This window comes from the organism of the source record quoted next, unplaced genomic scaffold, assembly GCF_019419815.1.
Source record: "Pyrus x bretschneideri cultivar Hongxiangsu unplaced genomic scaffold, Pyrus_bretschneideri_v1 Contig60, whole genome shotgun sequence".
Taxonomy (NCBI): Eukaryota; Viridiplantae; Streptophyta; class Magnoliopsida; order Rosales; family Rosaceae; genus Pyrus; species Pyrus x bretschneideri.
This window is the reverse complement of record NW_025999799.1, coordinates 1,700,922-1,723,319: the sequence shown is the minus strand read 5'-3', so window position 1 is coordinate 1,723,319 and position 22,398 is coordinate 1,700,922.

Genomic DNA, 22,398 nt, shown 5'->3' with positions numbered 1-22,398 from the left:
TCTAAGGACACTACTTTATCCAATACATCCCATTCGGCCACTGATGCGAAAATAGTTAAACACACAAATTAACCCTATGGATGACAATTGTAGTAAATGAGCAAATAGGGATCGTTCTAGACCGGGGATTAACTAGGGATGCTAATCAATGTGAAATTGACTCAAAAGACTCAAAACAACACAAACACACTCAAATCTGCCTAAAAACCACTTTCTGGGCAGATTTGAGCACAAACACAAATTTGGACGAAATTAAGTAATAACTTGACTCAAGAACGTAAAAACACAATATAAAACACTAAACTAACTCAAAGAATGTAAAACTAAACACTTAAAACATTAAAACAAACCAAAAGACTCAAACATCACCCAAAACACTCAAAACTGCCTTAAAATCACTTTCTGGGCAGTTTTGAGCACTGTGGTGAATCTGGACGAAATTGGGAAATAAAATGAATCAAAACACTTAAAAGCACAAACTAAATTGATTTCTAACTAAATTGGACATTAAAGTAAAGGGGGATTAAGGTTTTGACGAAGTTAAATTAAATAAAACAAGTTAATAAACTAGGCAGATTGTATAAACGGATTTGAGAAACAAGATGATGGATGGATTAGTTAGAGGTCCATTCTCCACACATGACACATTTATATATGAATCGATTCTCCAATTGCTTTTCATTATCTATGATGCTCAACACCCCAAGTTAACCGTGATGCACTAATTAACTCTCAAATTTTCCTTATGTTATTGAATTGGATGATGCATGCGACAATTCAAATCATTCTCCAATGGTTCTCAACATGAATGCATAGAAGAGATACAATGAGAGATCATTATGCTCTATGAAAATTATAAGTGTTGACGAGGCAATTGTAACTATGAATGCATGATACTTTTGCCAAGAATTCAATTAACGCGGTTGTGACTAGCAACCTTCACTACTCATGTTTATAAACTTGTGACGATTAGGTGAAACTCGTTTATAAACTAGCATCGAGTTTATGCATGAAGACTAAGTATGCATCCCTAATCAACATACAAAAACAAGTCTTTAATAAACATGATAATTGAATTGCAATCACAAATTAACAAATCACAATTGGAAGAAATCAATTCATATTTCAAACATGTTCATGGCTTCAAACTTTCCCCTAACTAATTAGGGGTTTAGCCACTCATGATTACAACAAACTTAGAGAGTAATAACAAAGTAAACATTGAAAACAAGAATCGAAGTACACCTAAAAATTCCAACAACTCAATCTTGAATTGTATGAACGTTTAGGCCTCTTCTCCTCTAGTTGCTGCGGCACAAGGGGTTTTGGTGAGTTTTGGGGGTTATGGATGATGTAGAATGATGTGTTTAGGGTAGGGATGGATGTAGGGGAAGGCAAGGAGTGTTTTTGGGCAGAAAATATGAAGAATGGTGAAGTATGGTAGTGCTAGAGAGAGAGAAGGAATTTCTGGCGTGAATGAATGTGTATGAGAGATGGTTTTCTGAAATGGAAGAGTGTGTTGTTTGTGGCTGCAATGCATGCTTATTTATAGGTGAAATGGGGGGAACATGATGACTAGGAATTAGGTGGAAAGCTGAAATGGTGATGGGAGATGCATGTGGCTGTTTGTGCATGTGATTAAAGGGTGGAAATGCATGTGCTTTGACAGAAATGAAAGGGAATGCACGGTTTTGGTTGATTTCTGGTGGTTGTGAGGTGGAAATCTAGGTGGAAATGCATGTGGATTAAAGCTATGTGAATGATTAAGGTGAATGTGCATGAGTGCATGTGAAATCTGCCAAGATGCATGTGTTATGAAGTGGATTTTCTGCAAAGGCAAGGTGAATGTGCATGTGATTAAATTAAAAGATGGAATGCATGTGAAAGGTTGGAGATTGAATGTGTGTTGGTGTGATTGAATGATTAAAGTGCATGTGGCTGATTTATGAAGGGGAAATGCAAAGGGGAAATCTGGAAATGGGATAGGAGCCACGGCATTGTGTGGTGTTTGTTTGAATGTTTGCAATGATGAAATGGATGGGAGTGGTTTGATGAATGAGTGGATGGAATGATGAAAGAATAAAGGGAATGATGAAAGGGGAACAAGTGCATGTGGCTGCAATGATGGTGTTTTGCACGGCAATGATGGAGAAAGAAAGTGTGGATGCATGGTTGTGTTGGTGATGAATGTGAACTCTTTGTTCTTCATTTTCATTCCTTTGGTCTTCAATTTCGTCCATCTACTTGGCTTTAAGCATATGCAATCCATTCCAATCTCTAATTTGCTCCAAAAGGCTCCGAAAGGCATCCTTTTGCATCCTTAGCCATATGAACCTATAAACACACGAAAATGACTTTAAACACTAAATTAAGTAAGAAAACACAACATAAATGCATAAGAACTAGCTAACTAAGGCGCATAAATATGCTTCTATCAAATTCCCCCACACTTAGCTTTTGCTAGTCCTCGAGCAAAACAAAGAAACAAAACATAACCTAAACCTTCCAACGTTCACCTCAGGGATTTCCAATGGTACATGACAAGTTAAAAATCATCATCCCCACAGATTTGAGTCATCTTTACAATTGAAAACATACTTAATCATAGACACCACTTACTAGTTCACAATTAATCGATTAAAAGAATGTTTTGAATGTAGTAACATGCCTTAGAGAATTTGCTCAATCCTTACAAGATATGCACTCAATTTTCACTCAGATTTTCTAACTACACACCCTATACTAGTTATATGTGAGAAGATTGATGTAAATATGAAAACGAATGCTCACATATACGTATAACAAAGAACGCAATTTATGGAGTTAATAAGCATGTTTAGAAATGATCTCATGAATGGAATGCTACTACTTAGATGCGAGAACCAATGACCATATGCTCATACCAAATTCAAACTCCACAAATTGAAACACATAACACTCAAGAATGAAGTCAAGGGTTGTAACGGGGCTTGGGGTAGTGGTTAACAAAGAAAAGATAAGGAGAACAAGCGTTCTTCAAGTAATAGTAAGCAAAGTAGTGTACTTAAGACTTAGAATTCATTTAGATTGCAGAAATTAACTTTAAAACACAAGGGGAAGACTTAGACAACTCCTTAGGGCCGAATTCATTGTTTTGGACCCTTACTTCAACAAACAATACTTTGGAATTCTTTTTCACAACTTTTCAACTCTTTTTCATACTTTTCACGCCTTTTTTTTTTTTTCTTTTTCTTTTCTTTCATGCCGTGCCTATGGCACACAAATTCTCACACAAGAACACTTCCCCCACACTTGTTTTCTGCCAACATAAATCGAAAGAAATTCAATTTGAATCATGCTTTACTAAGCTTTAAGAACAAGGGTGTGGATGGTCCTAATCTAGGCTAGGTGAGGATAATGTGGGTTAACTTAAACATAAAATGACATGGGATACACGGCAATATGGCTAAGGTGGTGGTCACTACACAACTTCATCTTGAATCTGTGTTATGCAAATCAATAACATGCTTTGAATGAAATGGGCATGAGTTCTAGCATTTGGAACTAAATGATGAAACGCCTCTAAGTAGTAACCAAGCAAAGAATAATGAGATCATGCAACGACTTAGAAAACAAAAATGCACAGATTCTAACTCTCCAAATAAACGTTTAGGCTCAAGTCTCACAAGGTTGTAGCGTTAATTTGAGTTCCTTCCTTCAAGCATGTTACAAAAACTGATTTTTTTTTTATTTTTTTATTTTTTATTTTTTTATGATTGCATGTGAAGTCATAAGTTATAACCACAACCAAGCATACACAAAGAGTAAATCAAACTTTCATCCATGTTAATCACTCTCTTTAACAGCCATGTAATTACAAACCGAATCCTCATCATTGTGTTGGAAGGTACCCTAAAACAAAAACAAACACACAAAAACACTTTGAAAACAACTCTTTTTGGGTTTTTAAAACAAATTTTTCAAATTTTTATGTGATTTTCGGATTTTTACTTCAAAACACACTAAAACACACCAAAACTGCTTAAAAACACTTAAAAACAGCAAGGAACAAGTCTATAAGTAAAGGGTGATAAAATCCCATGAATTTGCATAAAAAACACTTAGTTACCCCCCCACACTTAAATCAAACATTGTCCTCAATGTTTCAAGCATAAAATCACACAAAACACAAAGAAACACACAAACAGCAAGTAAAACAACTAAATAGGCAGATTCGAAATAAACAACAAAGTGAAGGGTTTAGGAACGCAAATCTGGAATTGGAGTGATTCCTTGAGCTTCCTTTGTTGAATTGCATGGGTTGCCTCCCAAGTAGCGCTTTCTTTAACGTCTTGCAGCCGGACGAAGACACGTTCATGCTCCATTAGAGCCCACGGCATGGAGTGGGGTCTCCTCCACGACATGCTCCACAAAGTTCTCATAGTATGGCTTCAATCTATGTCCGTTCACCTTGAACTCGTGGCCACTTTTTAAGCTTTGGACTTGGACTGCACCATGAGGAAAAACATTAGTAACAACAAGAGGTCCAATCCATTTAGAACGTAACTTACCAGGGAATAACCGAAGTCTTGAATCAAAAAGCAACACTTTCTGCCCCTTGGAGAACGTTTTGGTACGAAGCATCTTATCATGATAAGCCTTCGTCTTGTCCTTGTAGATGCGAGCATTCTCGTAAGCCTCGTTCCTAATCTCCTCAAGTTCATCTAATTGGAGCTTCCTATGAACTCCAGCAGCGTCTATGTCCAAATTGAAGGTTTTCACAGCCCAATGTGCCTTGTGCTCTAACTCAACGGGCAAATGACATGGCTTACCATATATAAGCCGAAAAGGTGACATGCCAAGGGGAGTTTTGTAAGCCGTACGATAGGCCCACAATGCATCGTCCAAGCGCAAACTCCAATCTCTTCTTGAGGGTCCCACGGTTTTCTCTAGGACTTGTTTGATCTCCCTATTTGAAACCTCCGCTTGCCCATTGGTTTGAGGGTGATAAGGTGTGGAAACCTTATGAGTAACGTTGTACTTCTTGAGCAAAGCTTCAATGGTGCGGTTACGAAAGTGAGAACCCCCATCACTAATTAAAACTCGTGGCATCCCAAACCTAGCAAAAATATTAGATTTCACAAAATCTGCAACAACCTTAGAATCGTTAGTACGGGTGGCTTTGGCTTCCACCCATTTGGAAACATAATCGACAGCTAGCAAGATATAAGTGAAACCAAAAGATGGAGGGAAGGGGCCCATGAAATCAATACCCCACACATCAAAAATTTCCACAAATGAGAGAGATTGTTGTGGCATTTGGTCCTTAGGCCCTATGTTACCTGTTCTTTGACACTTATCGCATGTTAAACAAAACATTTTAGCATCTTTAAAGAGATTAGGCCAATAAAATCCAGATTGTAACACCTTTAGGGCTGTCCTTTGGGTGCCAAAATGTCCCCCACATGCATAAGTATGGCAGAATGTAAGAATGGAATTAAATTCAGATTCGGGCACACATCTACGCACAATCTGATCTGGGCAGAATTTCCATAAATATGGATCATCCCAAACATAAAAACGTGCATCATGAACAAGTTTATCACGTTGGAACTTGTTTAGGGTACTAGGAACTTGCTTAGACACCAAGAAATTGACCAAATCGGCATACCAAGGGGTTCTTACCTCAATGGACAGAAGTTGCTCATCCGGAAACGTTTCTAAAATGGGGGTGGACTCTTCCTCACGCACCATTCTACTTAGGTGGTCAGCCACCACGTTTTCACACCCTTTCTTGTCTCGGATTTCAAGATCGAACTCTTGAAGTAGGAGCATCCAACGAATGAGTCTTGGCTTAGCCTCCTTTTTGGTGAGAAGATACTTCAAGGCTGCATGGTCAGTGAAAACAATTACTTTAGTACCAAGAAGATATGATCTAAACTTATCTAAAGCAAATACAACCGCCAAGAGTTCTTTTTCGGTTGTAGAATAATTCAATTGAGCATCATTTAAAGTGCGTGAAGCATAATAAATAACATGTGACTGTTTATTTTTCCTTTGACCCAAAACAGCCCCAAGTGCATAATCCGATGCATCACACATCAATTCAAAGGGAATGGACCAATCCGGGGGAGTTATGATGGGTGCCGTGGTGAGTAAGTCTTTTAGATGCTTGAATGCCTTCTCACACGCCTCGTTGAACTCAAAAGACACATCCTTTTGGAGTAGGCGGCATAGGGGTTGTGCAATCTTGGAAAAGTCCTTGATAAATCGTCGATAGAATCCTGCATGGCCAAGAAAAGAACGGACCTCTCTAACCGACGTAGGAGAGGGTAAGTGACGTACAAGATCTATTTTAGACTTATCAACTTCAATTCCTTTTTCAGAGATGATATGACCCAAAACTATACCTTGTTTAACCATAAAATGACATTTTTCCCAATTCAAAACAAGGTTAGTTTCCATGCATCTTTTCAAGATTAAAGTGAGATTATGCAAACAAGCATCAAATGAGTCTCCAAACACACTAAAATCGTCCATAAATACTTCAATTATCTTTTCAACATAATCAGAGAAGATACTTACCATGCATCGTTGGAAAGTGGCCGGTGCATTGCATAAACCAAATGGCATACGACGATATGCAAAAGTACCAAATGGACAAGTAAAGGTGGTCTTTTCTTGATCATCCGGCGTTATGACAATTTGATTATAACCCGAATAACCATCAAGAAAGCAATAAAAAGAATGACCGGCTAACCTTTCAAGCATTTGATCAATGAATGGCAAAGGGAAGTGATCTTTCCTTGTTGCGGCATTTAGCTTTCTATAGTCAATGCACACCCTCCAACCGGTTTGAATGCGTGTAGGCACAAGTTCATCTTCTTCATTCTTCACCACAGTCACTCCGGATTTCTTTGGCACAACTTGAACCGGTGAAACCCAACGGCTATCCGAGATAGGATAGATCACCCCACAATCTAGAAGCTTGATAATCTCCTTTTTCACAACTTCCATCATTGGAGGGTTGAGCCGGCGTTGAGCCTCTCTGGTTGGTTTAGCCCCCTCCTCTAAAAGTATGCGATGCATGCAAGTTGTAGGACTAATACCCTTTATGTCGGCCAAGGTCCATCCTATGGCCGTCTTGTGCTCTTTCAACACCCGAATCAATTTCTCCTCCTCCATTGCTGTGAGGGATAAGGAAACTATGACAGGCAACGTCTCATTGTCTCCCAAATAGACATACTTCAAATGATCCGGCAATGGTTTAAGCTCAAGAATGGGTGCCTGAATCACTGAAGGTAACAACTTGTTAGTCGAAACAGGAATTGGACTCGGTTTTGGAGGCTTACCAAAGTGTTGTGGCAATGACTCAAGTGCAGCAACCATCTCGGCCTCATCTTCACTTCTAGGCACGGCAAAACCAGATTTTTGCCCAATTCCTTGTGCAATTGTTGTTTCAAGTGTATCCCTCTCCAAAGAATCGAGAAATTCCTGCGCCAAATCATCAATTATATCAATAGAAAAGCAAGAATGATCGTCCTTAGGAAATTTAATACTTTCAGAAAGATTGAAATCAATGACTTCCCCATCAAATTCCATCGTTAAAGTTCCTTTAAACACATCTATCTTGGTGCGGGCTGTTTTCATGAAGGGCCTCCCTAATAGAATCGGTAATGGGGTGGAATGGGGTGAATCCTCCATGTCAAGCACGTAGAAATCCGCTGGAAAAATCAAGTTATCAACCTGTACCAAAACATCTTCCAAAACACCCTTTGGATATGCATTAGAACGATCGGCTAATTGAATTATCACACCATCATTTTTAAGCTCACCTAAGTTCATAGATGCATAAATAGAGTATGGCATAACATTAATCGAAGCCCCTAAGTCTAACATGCATTGTTCAAACTTAGTATTACCAATAACGCACGGAATTGTAAAACTACCCGGATCTTTGCATTTAGGGGGTAATTTCCTTTGTAACACAGCAGAGACATTTTCACTTACCTGGACCACCTCCTTGTTTGAAATCCTCTTCCTCGTTGTGCAAAGCTCTTTTAAGAACTTGGCATACTTAGGGACTTGCTTGATTGCATCAAGGAGCGGAATGTTAACTTGAACTTTCCTAAAGGTTTCCAAAATGTCCTTTTCACTCTCCTCCTTCTTTGATTGCCTAAACCTGCTAGGAAAGGGCACGTTTAGTGGAATGGAACTTGACAAAGTCGAATTTGGACTTACCTTAGGCATATTGGACGGTTTTGGCACAATAGGGGGCTGCGGCAAAGATTCTTTCACCCTTGCCGTGGCCTTTATTCCTTGTTCCTCCTCTTCTTGCAGCAACACGTCCTCTTCTTGACTTGTTTTGGACGTGCTTGGGGTGGTTTCGACCTCCTTACCACTTCTCAACATGATTGCCTTGGCAGATTCGAATCCTCCCCTTGGATTGACAACGGTTGAGCTAGGGAGCTTGCCTTTGTCTCGGAATTGTCCTACAAATTCCGCAATCTGCCCAATTTGTTTCTCCAAGTGATCCACCCTTTTGTCTTGGTTTTGCATGGCTTTGGTTTGATCCTCTTGCCCCTGAGACAAATTGGTAAGTAATTTAAGAAGTGTTTCATTGCCCAACGACGTACCTTGATTGTTTTGGGCAGGTTGTGCTTGGTTTGGATTGGGGCCGAATGGCTTGGTGTAGAACCCCGGGGGTTGTTGTCTAAAGCCTCCTTGTTGTTGAGGTTGTTGAGGTTCCCTCCACTTGAAGTTTGGATGGTCTCTCCAACCCGGATTGTATGTGTTGGAATATGGATCATTCCTTGGTTGATTGTGGCTCGGAAATCCCATGGCATTTGCACTCTCCCATCCCCCATTCTCAATCAATTGAGGGCATTTTTCTGAAGGGTGTCCTTGGATAGAACATACACCACATACAATCGGTCCTTGTATCTTCATTCCTTCGGCCATCTGAGACACAATAGAAGTAAGATTAGCTATCTGAGATTGAATATCGGATTGAGAACTTACCTCATTCAAGTGTTGCCGTGGGGGGTCCCTTTGCCCAAGTCCTTCATATTGTTGTGCATTTAGAGCACGGTTTGCAATTAGGGTCTTGGCCGACATAGGAGTTTTGTCCACCAATGCACCTCCCGCCGAAGCATCGAGCATTTGCCTTTCAATGGGAAGAAGGCCCTCATAGAAATATTGAAGGAGAAGCTCCTCCTTCATTTGATGTTGAGGACATGATGCAACAAGGGCTTTAAAACGCTCGTAGTATGCCGGAAAAGATTCTCCTTGACTTTGTTGGATTCCGCTAATTTTCTTCCTCAAGAGAATGACTCTTGAAGTAGGGAAGAACTTCTCCAAGAACGCTCTCTTCATGCTCTCCCAAGAAGTAACGGTCCCGGGTGCCAATTCATAAAGCCAATCCTTAGCCTTTTCCACAAGAGAGAATGGAAAAGCTTTCATCATTAGAATGTTCCCATCGACATTTATGGGTGTCATGCTCGAACAAACAACCTCGAACTCCTTGAGATGCTTGTTGGGATCTTCCATGGAAAGCCCATGGTATTTCGGAATGTGGTGCAACAAGCTTGACTTCAACTCGAATTCATCGGTCTTGCCTTGGGCAGCCGCGGGGTATTGAATGCATAATGGTGCGGCATTGGCCAACCCCGAGGCCGAAAGCTCTTTAATGGTCCGATTGTCTGCTGCCATAACTTCTTCTTCCACACTTTCAAACTCAGATTCGGCCTCTGAACTTGAACTAGGTTCACTAGGTTCACTAGGTTCGGGATGCCTCCTCTTTCTTCTCAAATCACGTTCAAAATCGTCGTTAAAGTCCAAGATATGTGCATGCACAGTTTGAGAACTCCGCGTCATGCACTAGTACCTAAACCAAGAAAACAAAACAAAATGAGAAAACTAGGTAAATTACACTAAAAACTTACGGCAAAAACACAAGGGATTAGCAATTTTGCTAATCCCCGGCAACGGCGCCAAAATTTGATGCGAAAATAGTTAAACACACAAATTAACCCTATGGATGACAATTGTAGTAAATGAGCAAATAGGGATCGTTCTAGACCGGGGATTAACTAGGGATGCTAATCAATGTGAAATTGACTCAAAAGACTCAAACAACACAAACACACTCAAATCTGCCTAAAAACCACTTTCTGGGCAGATTTGAGCACAAACACAAATTTGGACGAAATTAAGTAATAACTTGACTCAAGAACGTAAAAACACAATATAAAACACTAAACTAACTCAAAGAATGTAAAACTAAACACTTAAAACATTAAAACAAACCAAAAGACTCAAACATCACCCAAAACACTCAAAACTGCCTTAAAATCACTTTCTGGGCAGTTTTGAGCACTGTGGTGAATCTGGACGAAATTGGGAAATAAAATGAATCAAAACACTTAAAAGCACAAACTAAATTGATTTCTAACTAAATTGGACATTAAAGTAAAGGGGGATTAAGGTTTTGACGAAGTTAAATTAAATAAAACAAGTTAATAAACTAGGCAGATTGTATAAACGGATTTGAGAAACAAGATGATGGATGGATTAGTTAGAGGTCCATTCTCCACACATGACACATTTATATATGAATCGATTCTCCAATTGCTTTTCATTATCTATGATGCTCAACACCCCAAGTTAACCGTGATGCACTAATTAACTCTCAAATTTTCCTTATGTTATTGAATTGGATGATGCATGCGACAATTCAAATCATTCTCCAATGGTTCTCAACATGAATGCATAGAAGAGATACAATGAGAGATCATTATGCTCTATGAAAATTATAAGTGTTGACGAGGCAATTGTAACTATGAATGCATGATACTTTTGCCAAGAATTCAATTAACGCGGTTGTGACTAGCAACCTTCACTACTCATGTTTATAAACTTGTGACGATTAGGTGAAACTCGTTTATAAACTAGCATCGAGTTTATGCATGAAGACTAAGTATGCATCCCTAATCAACATACAAAAACAAGTCTTTAATAAACATGATAATTGAATTGCAATCACAAATTAACAAATCACAATTGGAAGAAATCAATTCATATTTCAAACATGTTCATGGCTTCAAACTTTCCCCTAACTAATTAGGGGTTTAGCCACTCATGATTACAACAAACTTAGAGAGTAATAACAAAGTAAACATTGAAAACAAGAATCGAAGTACACCTAAAAATTCCAACAACTCAATCTTGAATTGTATGAACGTTTAGGCCTCTTCTCCTCTAGTTGCTGCGGCACAAGGGGTTTTGGTGAGTTTTGGGGGTTATGGATGATGTAGAATGATGTGTTTAGGGTAGGGATGGATGTAGGGGAAGGCAAGGAGTGTTTTTGGGCAGAAAATATGAAGAATGGTGAAGTATGGTAGTGCTAGAGAGAGAGAAGGAATTTCTGGCGTGAATGAATGTGTATGAGAGATGGTTTTCTGAAATGGAAGAGTGTGTTGTTTGTGGCTGTAATGCATGCTTATTTATAGGTGAAATGGGGGGAACATGATGACTAGGAATTAGGTGGAAAGCTGAAATGGTGATGGGAGATGCATGTGGCTGTTTGTGCATGTGATTAAAGGGTGGAAATGCATGTGCTTTGACAGAAATGAAAGGGAATGCACGGTTTTGGTTGATTTCTGGTGGTTGTGAGGTGGAAATCTAGGTGGAAATGCATGTGGATTAAAGCTATGTGAATGATTAAGGTGAATGTGCATGAGTGCATGTGAAATCTGCCAAGATGCATGTGTTATGAAGTGGATTTTCTGCAAAGGCAAGGTGAATGTGCATGTGATTAAATTAAAAGATGGAATGCATGTGAAAGGTTGGAGATTGAATGTGTGTTGGTGTGATTGAATGATTAAAGTGCATGTGGCTGATTTATGAAGGGGAAATGCAAAGGGGAAATCTGGAAATGGGATAGGAGCCACGGCATTGTGTGGTGTTTGTTTGAATGTTTGCAATGATGAAATGGATGGGAGTGGTTTGATGAATGAGTGGATGGAATGATGAAAGAATAAAGGGAATGATGAAAGGGGAACAAGTGCATGTGGCTGCAATGATGGTGTTTTGCACGGCAATGATGGAGAAAGAAAGTGTGGATGCATGGTTGTGTTGGTGATGAATGTGAACTCTTTGTTCTTCATTTTCATTCCTTTGGTCTTCAATTTCGTCCATCTACTTGGCTTTAAGCATATGCAATCCATTCCAATCTCTAATTTGCTCCAAAAGGCTCCGAAAGGCATCCTTTTGCATCCTTAGCCATATGAACCTATAAACACACGAAAATGACTTTAAACACTAAATTAAGTAAGAAAACACAACATAAATGCATAAGAACTAGCTAACTAAGGCGCATAAATATGCTTCTATCAGCCACCAAAGGTAAGTTAGGTTCAAATTTGATTAATTCTAACCCCGTTCCACCCAATGTTCCTTTTCCTCACAGATTTTTGCAAACAAAGAAGGAGGAGAATGAGAAGGACATTCTTGAGACGTTTAGGAAAGTTCAAGTCAATATCCCGCTCCTAGATGCCATAAAGCAAGTGCCCAAATACGCTAAGTTCTTGAAGGAATTGTGCACTACAAGGAAGAGGCCGTCACATAAAGAGGTAGTAAGGGTAAGTGAGAATGTTTCCGCTGTTTTACAAAGAAAATTACCACCAAAGTGCAAAGATCCAGGTAGCTTCACAATCCCTTGTATTATTGGGCAAACTAAGTTCGAACATGCTATGTTAGACTTAGGAGCTTCAATTAACGTCATGCCATACTCTATTTATGCTTCAATGAACCTTGGTGAATTGAAAAATGATGGTGTGATTATTCAATTAGCCGATAGATCTAATGCCTATCCAAAGGGAGTTTTGGAAGATGTTTTGGTGCAGGTGAACAATTTGATCTTCCCGGCGGATTTCTATGTCCTTGAAATGGAGGAAACCACTCATGCTCCATCCTTGCCGATTCTTCTTGGGAGGCCATTCATGAAGACGGCACGAACTAAGATAGACGTGTTTAAAGGCACTTTAACAATGGAATTCGATGGGGAAGTGATTGATTTTAATATTTCTGAAACTATGAGATTTCCTAATGATGGTCACTCATGTTTCTCTATTGATATTCTTGATTCTTTGGCGCAGGCACACCTTGATCAATTACATGGCGATGCACTTGAAACGGTCATTACAAATGGCATAGAATTGAAGGATCACATGGCTGCCACCATAGCAACCCACGGCACACAAGTGAACACCCATGCCGTGGCCTTAGATGAAGATATAATTGAGACCGTGGCATCCCTAGAGTCATTGCCACGGCTCCAAGGTAAGTCCCCTAGTCCAATTTCAATTCCAATTTCGACTAATAAGTTGCTTCCTTCTATAGAACAACCACTTACACTTGAGCTCAAACCATTGCCAAATCACTTGAAGTATGTGTTTTTGGGTGAGCAAGACACATTGCCCGTCATTATAGCTTCATCACTCACGGCACAAGAGGAGGAGAAATTGGTGAGGGTTCTCAAAGAGCACAAGACGGCCATTGGGTGGACTTTGGCCGATATCAAGGGTATAAGTCCTACCACGTGCATGCATCGAATTCTCATGGAAGAAGGCGCCAAACCATCAAGGGAAGCCCAACGTCGACTCAACCCACCAATGATGGAAGTAGTGAAGAAGGAAATCATCAAATTGCTTGATTGTGGCATCATAGTATGGCTTCAATCTATGTCCGTTCACCTTGAATTCTTGCCCTGTTCTCAAACTCTTAATTTGGACTGCACCATGCACAAAAAGATTAGTAATAACAAAAGGACCAACGCACTTGGAACGTAACTTACCAGGGAAGAGACGAAGACGGGAGTTGAACAACAACACTTTCTGCCCTATTGTAAAAGTCTTGCCTCTAATCATCTTATCATGGAATGCCGTGGTCTTCTCTTTGTAAATTCTAGCATTCTCATAAGCTTCATGCCTTATTTCGTCAAGTTCACATAATTGAAGCTTCCTATGAATTCCAGCTTGGTCCACATTCAAATTGAATGTTTTGATAGCCCAATGAGCTCTATGTTCTAATTCCACAGGGAGATGACATGGTTTACCATAAACAAGACGAAAAGGAGACATACCAATGGGAGTTTTGTACGCTGTTATATATGCCCAAAGAGCATCATCCAAACGCAAGCTCCAATCTTTTCTATTTGGCCCAACGGTCTTCTCCAAAATCTGTTTGATCTCTCTATTGGACACCTCGACTTGGCCATTGGTTTGAGGGTGGTAAGGTGTGGAAACCTTATGCGTCACATGGTACTTCTTAAGTAAGGCTTCAATGGTACGATTGCAAAAGTGAGACCCCCCATCACTGATTAGCACCCTAGGCATCCCAAATCTTGAAAAGATATTAGTTTTCACAAAATCTGCCACAACTTTAGAATCATTAGTTCGAGTGGCTTTCGCTTCCACCCACTTTGAAACATAATCAACTGCAAGTAATATGTAATTGAAACCAAAGGATGAAGGAAACGGACCCATAAAATCAATTCCCCACACATCAAAAATTTCAACAACAACAATGGGTACCTGCGGCAATTGATCTCTTTGGCCTATATTACCTGTCCTTTGGCATCGATCACAAGCTAAACAAAAGGTTCTTGCATCTTTAAACAAAGTAGGCCAATAAAAACCACATTCAAGAACTTTTAAAGCTGTCCTTTGGGTGCCAAAATGACCCCCAGTAGCATATGTGTGACAAAAACTTAAAATTGAATGAAAATCTGATTCATGCACACATCTCCTTATAATCTGATCTGGGCAATGTTTCCACAAGTATGGGTCATCCCAAACATAAAATCTAGCATCCTTTCTAAGTTTATCACGTTGGAATTTGTTTAGGGTGCTAGGAACTTGCCTAGATACCAAATAATTGACCAAATCGGCATACCAAGGGGTACTTACCTGAATGGACAGAAGTTACTCACCTGGAAACGTTTCTAAAATGGGGATGGGCTCTTCCTCACGCACCATTCTACTTAGGTGGTCAGCCACCACGTTTTCACACCCTTTCTTGTCCATAATTTCAATATCGAACTCTTGAAGTAGGAGCATGTGATAGGAGCATATTTACGCACCTTAGTTTAGCTTGTTCTTGTGCATTTATAGTGTTTTTCCTTATTAAAGTAGTCTTTTAAGCTAGTTTTATGTATTTTCAGGTTTTAAGGGCAAAGTATGCAAAAGGATGCATTTTGGACCCTTTTGGAGCAAATTAGAGCTTGGAATGGACATCATATGCTTGGAGCCAAGAGGATGGACGAAATTGAAGACTTGAAGATGATGATTCCTACTTGAGCAAGGGTTCCTAGTTGAAGTAGGAAAGTCCCTAATGGAAGATGGTTTCCTAGTTGAATTAGGATTCCTAGTTAAAATGGGTTTCCTAGTTGAATTAGGATTCCTAGAAGAACAAAGTTGCCTACTCAAACAAGGTTTCCTACTTGAAGTAGGAAAGGCAAGGTCCAAATGGTCTCAAGTGAAGCAACAAAGAAGTTTTCCAAGTCCAAGAAGGAAAAGGAGTCCAAGATGAAGAAGGAATGATGAAGACAAGGTTTCCTAATCCTAATAGGCGAAGTTTCCATGTGCAATGAGGAGTCCTTATCCATTTAGGGCACTTTATCCATTTAGGAAACCTTATCCTTGTTCTAGAACCCTTATCCATCCTTGCCATGAGTTTTCCTTGCATTGGAGGGTTTCTAGAAGCCCTAATCTGCCCTATCCTTTAGTGCCGCACCCTTATCCCTTTTTCCCTACAAATTTGGCCCTTAAAACATGTTTCTAGGAACCTTATCTTATCTCCTACAAAGGTGGCGCCCCAAATTCTTCTAGAAAGCTGATTTCCCTTGCCTTGCAAGGCATTCTAGAAGCCTTATCACCTTATCTCCTTACCTGCCGAACCTAGGAAGCATTATCCCTTTCTATTTCTGATTTCTAAGCCTATTTCCTTGTGGATTTGGGTTATTCAAGTCCATATCTGATTACCCTAGGGTTTTAAGTGCCTATATATACTCATATTAACCCCTAGATCAGATCACCACCTCTCATACACATTCATTAATTCCAGAAATTCGTCCAACTCTCTCCACACCTTTGCCGCAGCCACCAAACACCTTTCTCCTTAGTTTTAAGCCTTGCCGCACCATCCCCTTCCCCTAAACACTACTACATCCCTCCATAACCATTCATCCATACACCTAAGGCCCTAAACCTGTCCCTAGACTTTTGCCGCACCAAGGAGGAGGAGAAGGAAGCTCAGAAGTTCATGCAATTCAAGTTCGTGTCGCTGGAACTTCTAGGTGTTTCTTTTCCTTTGATTTCAATGTTTAATTTCAATTCTCTTTGTTTTGTGCGTATGAGGAACTAAACCCCCCCTTGGCTAGGGGGGGATTCGAAACCATGAACATACTTGCTATATGAATTGATTACTTCTAATTGCGTTTCATAAGTTGTGAATTCAATTTACTTATCTATGTGAATTATATTGATTTGTGTGTGTTGGTTGAGAGTGCACGCTTAATTATCATGCATAAATTGGATGCTAGGATATAAGGAAATTTCACCTAATCGTTATGGAATTATATTCACAAGTAGTAAAGGTTGATGATCTCAATCGCGTTAAGTAAATTCTTGGCATAAGTTTCATGCAATCATAGTAACAAGTGCTTCGTCAATGCTTATGGTTTTCATAGAACTTAATGATTCTTGCTTGTATCTCTATTATGCAATCATGTAGGGGACTTGTGGGGAATGTTTTGGGTTGTCGTATGCAATCATCCAATTCAATAACGTTAGGAAAATCTGAAGGTTAATTTAAGCGAACCTAATTAACTTGGGGCGTTGAGAATTCATGGGTTATTGAAAAGCAATTGGAAATCGTTTTATATGCAAGTATAACATGTGTGGAGATGAACCCCTTAGCTAGCTTCCCATCCATTCAATTCCATCAAATTCGTTTTTACAATCTGTTCTAATTTAGAAAGTTTGTTTTGTTTTTAAATTCGTCCAAAACCAATCCCCCTTTACTTTGTTGAGTCATAGTAGTTAGAAATCACTTTAGTTTGTGTTTTTAAGTGTCTTAGGTCAAGTTAAAACCAATTTTCGTCCAAGTTGTGTCTAGTGTTCAAAACTGCCCAGATTGTGTTTTTAAGGCAGTTGAGTGTTTTGGTGCTGTTTTGAGTCTTTTGGTTTGTTTTGGTGTTTTAAAGTTTAGTTTTGCATTCTTTGAGTCTAGTATAGTGTTTTATATTGTGTTTTTACATTTTTGAGTCAATTCCAAGTGATTAACAATCCCTCCTAATCCCCGGTCCAGAACGATCCCTACTTACATTCTTCACTACAATTGATAAAAAGAGGGTTTAATTTGTGTGCGTATAATTCTCGCATCAAATTTTGGCGCCGTTGCCGGGGATTAGCAACTTTGCTAATCCCTTGGATTGTTTTATTTTCGTTTGTTTTATTTTATTCCAGATTCTTCATCTTGTTTTGTTTCTTGTTTAGGTACTAGTTTATGACTCGGAGTTCTCATCCGATTCGTGAACATATCTTGGACTTTGACGACGATTTTGAGCGTGAGTTGAGACGTAAGAGGAAGAACCCGGAACCTAGTGAATCAAGTGCAAGTTCCGAGTCCGTTTCTGAATTTGAAGAAGAAGTGGAAGACATGGCAGCAGACAACCGAACAATCAAGGAGCTTTCTGCTTCGGGATTGGCCAATGCCGCACCCCTATGTATTCAATATCCTAGGGCGGCTCCAGATAAGACTGCCGAGTTCGAATTGAAGTCAAGTTTGCTACATCACATTCCGAAGTACCATGGGCTGTCCATGGAGGATCCAAACAAACACTTAAAGGAGTTCGAAGTTGTTTGTTCGAGCATGACCCCGGTGAACGTGGATGAGAGCATCTTGAAGATGAAGGCCTTTCCCTTTTCTCTCCAAGAGAAAGCGAAAGATTGGTTGTACGAATTGGCTCCCGGAACTGTCACATCTTGGGAGAGCATGAAACAAGCATACTTGGAGAAGTTTTTCCCAACGTCTCGAGTCATCCTCCTACGAAAAAGGATAAGTGGAATTCAACAAGATGAAGGTGAATCCTTTCCTACTTATTATGAACGTTTTAAATCTCTTGTTGCTTCATGTCCACAACATCAAATGAAGGAGGAACTACTTCTACAATACTTTTACGAGGGACTTCTACCTATTGAACGTCAAATGCTAGATGCCTCAGCGGGTGGAGCCTTGGTGGACAAGACCCCCACGGCTGCAAAGACCTTGATTGCTAATCGAGCATTGAATGCTCAACAATACGAAGGCGTTGGACAGAGGAGTACCCCACGGCAACACCAAGTCAATGAGGTAAATACCATAACCGAACTTCAAAATCAATTGGCTAACCTTACTACGTTGCTTTCTCAGGTGGTGGAAGGTCCAAAAGTCAAAACCGTAGCTTCTTGTGGCGTATGCTCCATGCAAGGACACCCTACGGACAAATGCCCACAATTGATCGAGAATGGAGGGTGGGAGACACTCAATGCCGTGGGATATGGCAACCAATACCAAACACGTGGTGATCCGTTTTCTAATACTTACAATCCCGGTTGGCGTGATCATCCGAATTTCAAATGGCGAGACCCCCAACAAGGTCAACAACAAAGCGGATTTAGGCAACAACCCCCGGGTTTCTATCAAAAGCCGTTGGCACCACCACAAGCCCAAGCACAACCTGCCCAAAGCAATGTAGGTAATTCAAGTGATAATGATAAGATTTTTCAATTACTCACTACTTTGACGCAGGAAGTCCAAACTCAAAACAAAGAGAGACAAATCCAAGACAAGAGGGTGGACAACTTGGAGAAGCAAGTGGGACAGATTGCCGAGTTCATGGGGCAATTTCGTGAGCAAGGAAGGTTGCCTAGTTCAACGGTGGTCAATCCGAAAGGTGGATTCGAATCTGCAAAAGCTATGCATTTGCGAAGTGGAAAGCAAGTCGGATCTGACCTCAACCCATCCAAATCACGTTCCAACGAGGAGGACGAGTTGAGAATTGAAGAGGAGAAGCAAAGGCCACTCACGGCCAAGGTGGAACCAAATGTGCCGCAAGTTCCAAGTGATCCCAAGTCGTCCAATTCATCCAATAAAGGTAAGAACGTGTCAAGTTCGGTTCCTACTAATGATTTTCCTGCGAATGTTCCTTTTCCTAGTAGGTTTAAGCAAACAAAGAAAGAAGAAGCGGAAAAGGACATTTTGGAGACGTTTCGGAAAGTTCAAGTTAATATCCCCCTTTTGGATGCAATCAAGCAAGTCCCGAGGTACGCCAAGTTCTTGAAGGAACTTTGCACCAATAGGAGGAGGATTTCGACCAAGGAGGTGGTCAAAGTAGGTGAAAACGTCTCAGCCATCTTACAACGCAAGCTGCCCCCAAAATGCAAAGATCCGGGTAGTTTTACAATTCCGTGTGTTATTGGTAATTCTAGGTTTGAATCTGCCATGTTAGACCTAGGTGCATCTATAAATGTCATGCCATATTCAATTTATGCATCTATGAACCTAGGAGCGTTGAAAAACGATGGTGTGATCATACAATTAGCCGATAGATCTAATGCCTATCCAAAGGGAGTTTTGGAAGATGTGTTAGTGCAGGTTAATCATTTGATCTTCCCGGCGGACTTCTACGTACTTGAGATGGATGAATCGGACCATGCCCCTTCGTTGCCCATCCTCCTCGGAAGGCCATTCATGAAAACTGCTCGTACGAAGATTGACGTATATAATGGCACTTTGACCATGGAATTTGATGGGGAAGTTATTAATTTCAATCTTTCTGATTCTATGAAGTACCCTAGTGAGAATCATTCGTGTTTTGCTATTGATATAATTAACTCTTTGGCGCAGGACTATTTAGACAATTTGAAGGATGATGCACTTGAATTGGTCATTGTACAAGGAAGGAACATGCAAAACATGGAAACAACCACCAAGGAACCCCACGGCATGCATGAGGAATCCTTGGCCGTGCCCCCTAATGAGGATATTATTGAGATGGTGGCTGCCCTTGAGTCATTGCCATTACAATCGGGTAAGTATTCGGACCCTATTTTAAGTTCAGTTTCGGCTAATAAAATGCTTCCCTCAGTTGTGCACCCACCTACACTTGAACTTAAGCCGTTGCCTAGTCATTTGAAGTACGTTTTCTTGGGCGAGGATGACACGTTGCCCGTCATTATTTCATCCTCACTCACGGCACAAGAAGAGAGCAAATTGGTACGAGTGCTTAAGGAGTACAAAACAGCAATTGGATGGACCTTGGCCGACATCAAGGGAATTAGCCCTACTACATGCATGCATCGCATACTTCTAGAGGAGGGGTCCAAAACATCCAGAGAGGCTCAACGCCGTCTCAACCCTCCGATGATGGAAGTTGTGAAGAAGGAGGTAATCAAGCTTTTGGATTGTGGAGTAATCTATCCAATCTCGGATAGTAAGTGGGTCTCACCCGTGCAATGTGTTCCGAAGAAATCTGGAGTGACTGTGGTTGCAAATGCCAAGAATGAACTTGTTCCTCAACGCATTCAAACCGGTTGGAGGGTGTGCATCGATTATAGGAAGCTAAACGCCGCAACAAGGAAGGATCACTTCCCACTGCCGTTCATCGACCAAATGCTTGAGAGGTTAGCCGGTTATGCTTTCTATTGTTTTCTTGATGGTTATTCTGGTTATAATCAAATTGTCATAACACCCGAAGATCAAGAAAAAACCACTTTTACATGCCCCTTCGGTACTTTTGCATATCGTCGCATGCCTTTTGGTTTATGTAATGCACCTGCTACATTTCAACGATGCATGATGAGCATATTTTCTGATTATGTTGAGAAAATCATTGAAGTATTTATGGATGATTTTAGCGTGTTTGGTGATTCTTTTGATGGTTGCTTGCATAATCTTAGTTTAATCTTAAAACGTTGCGTTGAAACTAACCTTGTTCTTAATTGGGAGAAATGCCATTTCATGGTTAAACAAGGCATAGTTTTAGGTCATATAGTCTCTGAAAACGGTATTGAGGTTGATAAGTCGAAAATAGATCTTGTACGTCACTTACCCTCTCCAACTTCGGTTAGAGAGGTTCGTTCTTTTCTTGGTCATGCAGGATTTTATCGTAGGTTTATCAAGGATTTCTCGAAGGTTGCACAACCTCTTTGCCGTCTCCTACAAAAAGACGTGACGTTTGAATTCACCAAGGAGTGCACAGCATCATTCAACCAACTTAAGGCGTTGTTGACCACGGCACCCATCATTGTTCCACCGGATTGGAGTCTACCTTTCGAGCTCATGTGTGATGCGTCCGACTATGCTTTAGGAGCAGTTTTAGGACAAAGAAAGGACAAGAGGCCGCATGTCATCTACTACGCCTCACGGACGTTGAACGATGCCCAGTTGAACTACTCCACTACGGAAAAAGAACTTCTTGCCGTTGTCTTTGCTTTAGATAAATTTCGATCATATCTAATTGGTACTAAAGTAATTGTTTTCACTGATCATGCAGCTCTAAAGTACTTGCTCACCAAAAAGGAGGCCAAGCCCCGGCTAATTCGATGGATGTTGTTACTTCAAGAGTTCGACATAGAGATTCGGGACAAGAAGGGAAGTGAAAACGTGGTGGCTGACCACCTAAGCCGAATGGTGCACAATGAAGAGGCCCTACCCATTGCCGAGACATTCCCCGATGAACAATTGCTGTCCATTAAGGTTAGTGCACCTTGGTATGCCGATATTGTTAATTTTTTGGTGTCAAAACGTATTCCAAGTGAGTTCACTAGGCACCAACGTGATAAACTTAGGCATGATGCACAGTTTTATGTGTGGGATGATCCGTACTTATGGAAATTTTGCCCGATCAGATTATACGTCGTTGTGTGCATGATTCTGAATGTCATTCAATTTTGAGTTTTTGTCATACATATGCATGTGGAGGGCACTTTGGCACACAACGCACGGCCCTCAAAGTGTTACAATGTGGATTTTATTGGCCTAGTATTTTTAAGGATGCTAGAACGTTTTGCTTAACATGTGATAAATGCCAAAGAATGGGTGGTATTAGTGCAAGGGACCAAATGCCGCAGGTTTCTATCCTAAATGTTGAAATTTTTGATGTTTGGGGTATTGATTTTATGGGTCCCTTCCCTTCATCGTATGGTTTCATGTATATTTTGCTTGCGGTTGATTATGTGTCAAAATGGGTGGAAGCCAAGGCCACCCGGACTAATGATTCTAAAGTGGTTGCAGATTTTATTAGAACTAACATTTTTGCAAGGTTTGGAATGCCACGAGTGATCATTACTGATGGAGGGTCGCACTTTTGCAATC